This window comes from Berghia stephanieae, chromosome 7 (genome assembly GCF_034508935.2).
Source record: "Berghia stephanieae isolate SIO BIC M18660-M18661 chromosome 7, UCSD_Bste_1.3, whole genome shotgun sequence".
In the NCBI taxonomy this organism is placed as follows: Eukaryota; Metazoa; Mollusca; class Gastropoda; order Nudibranchia; family Aeolidiidae; genus Berghia; species Berghia stephanieae.
In genome coordinates this window covers 1,225,685-1,228,184 of record NC_088366.1, presented here as the reverse complement: position 1 = coordinate 1,228,184, position 2,500 = coordinate 1,225,685, and the positions used below count along the sequence as shown (strand labels likewise).

Genomic DNA, 2,500 nt, shown 5'->3' with positions numbered 1-2,500 from the left:
TTGTTGATTTCATTTACCTTTTCCCATCATTTATCTTCTATCCTGTGTGTATCATCACATTTTATCAATTCATGTGTTTGTTTACATTTCACGATTCTGTGATTGCGTACGAGACCTGCCAAATATTTCGATGTTTTCTGCCTGGATTTTATGTGATGTGCATGTTAATGTTTTGATTGCTTTTGTTGTTGGCTGAAGAAGGTTTGTGAGTCGAAACCTTCCGTGTCTGGTATTTTGTTCTGTAACAAAGCTGCTATTTTCCATTCATTACTTTTTTATACAAACATTTCACCACAAAATATCTTGACTTGACGTGAAAAAGAAATTTACTATTTTACTTTTTTGCACGCAGAGTCATTCGTTGACCTTTTAATACTGTAGATCTAACATCACAGACAAATATATATATATGATTACACACACACACACACATACACACACTAACACACACATACACACAGACACACAAACCAAAACAAAGAAACTTTACAATTTCCAAACTTATCGACAACGAGACGGAGAGATTTCATTTCGTGAAATTGGCGTATTGACATACGGAACTACATTCAAGAGACTTCGTGACAACAGACGAGTACTGATCCATTCATTGAACCAGACAGGATTTCTACGCCATCAAAAAGTAACACTGTTAGCTTTTCGTACGCCACCCATTTCCCCCGTTGTCATTTGAAAGTACAACTGTGTGTTTTTCCTACACTGCACACTAATGTTATCATTGCCATGACAAAATACACCTGATCTGATCTGTGTGTTTTGGGGGAAATTGCTACATCAGCACTGTTGTACTCTGGAGAAACACATATTTAAAAATGTGGCCAGAAAACTCGTCCTTCAAATTTCGATCGATTTAAATGACTCTCATGTTGGTAAAAACTCTCAAACCAGGGACTTCGCGCTTCTTCATATCCTATATTTCTTATCCATAAATAGTTGTGACTTTTATCCTTACAATTATCATATATAGCGTTAAGATCACGTGATGTGTTTATTAGTTGGCGGGAATGCTAATCTCACACATCATTTAAAGAAAAAAATTGAGCTTTTATATAACGCAATTTCCACTGAATGTGCTCAACGCGCTTTACAACGGTCCCTAATCAACAGCAACATTTTACACCTGAGTACGGTGAGAGAATGTGAGTAAATAGCTTTTTCCAAGGACTCAACTATGCGCCGAACGAGGCTCGAACTCATGAACTTCCGATCCGAAAGCGAGTGCCATACACAAGAGCACATAGCCGCACCATAGACATAGCGTTGATTCGCCGTGTTGCAAAAAGTCACAATTTCTTTAATTTGGCATGTTCTGTTAATCGGGAATTGATCCTTGTAAGTAAGTAAGTAGTTCTTCAGAGCCATTGGGCGCATGGAGCCGAAGTTTATCCCGGTTTCTGTACCGTGAAACGGACAATAGTAATTGCTTGCTATCCTTTGGATAGGACGCTAGTCTATCGCAAATTGATCATTGCATTCAATTGGTAATTTCCATCGTTTCCAAAATTATCGAATGAATTTGATTATTCGGTGATTGACAAACATCTCACCTACAGACAGACAAACAAAGAGACAAACACACAGACATATAGACAGACAAATAGTTAATACACAATATTTCACTCTGAGTTTCTCATACATTGAAATTCTGAAATAACTAATACGTTTTTGAACTCGTTCGCTGAAATATCACCTGGACTTTCAAATGGTTGTCTACATAATTGTGTCTGTCAGGTTTTCTTTCTGTCTGATGCGGACCCGCCTTCTTGGCAATACAAACATTCGTAATTGTTGGGAGATAAATATTTGTAGTCGCGACAATCAACTCTAAGAATAATCAATTTACCCTCACAATGATTACGTTACGTTTCAAAATCCTTACAATTCTGTACTCTGCCATCAATTTTCAATTTCAATAAGTGTTAACAACCCTAATACCGACTATATCCGTAGTTTACCCTGGTTACTTTTACCCCATGCCTATTTATTACATTTTTTCTGAGACAAATTATAGGCGGAGTATCAAAGTTAATGTTTTGTTAGTTTTTACATGTTAATGGTAGTTGAATAAAACTATCTATGTACCTACATACTCAATGACTTCATGACTTAGAAAATACTCACGAAGTTGTGAAATTGTAGCAAACATTTTGTAATTCAAAGAATTTTTCGTAATGGCCGACAAGTCCGGTCTACTTTTGTGTGTTGATTTTTTTTTCTTTTCTGTTTTAATTTTTTTTCGTTTGTTTTTTTAATTTGTTTAATTTTTCAGATATTTTTTGGTGGTAAAATCCAGAATTCTGTCCGCCGATATCTAATTTGGTTCTCCAATCTTTCGATTTCTCTTTTGTAAAAATTAACAACTAACACGAATGAGCAAGAACAAGTTTGTACAAAAGCAAATCTCAAAAATATTCTAATTTGAATCCTGGACAGATACAGCCATGGACATCTATAATAAAACACTCTGTTTTAAATTAACTTT

The 2,500-nt window shown here is 35.5% G+C and overlaps 1 protein-coding gene across 1 annotated transcript in view; it reads right to left on the bottom strand.

Moving 5' to 3' along the window:
• The window catches only part of LOC144976322 (chymotrypsin B-like), a 25,161-nt gene that overhangs the window by 17,056 nt on the left and 5,605 nt on the right, over positions 1 to 2,500 (bottom strand). The gene's annotated exons all lie outside the window — the stretch shown is intronic.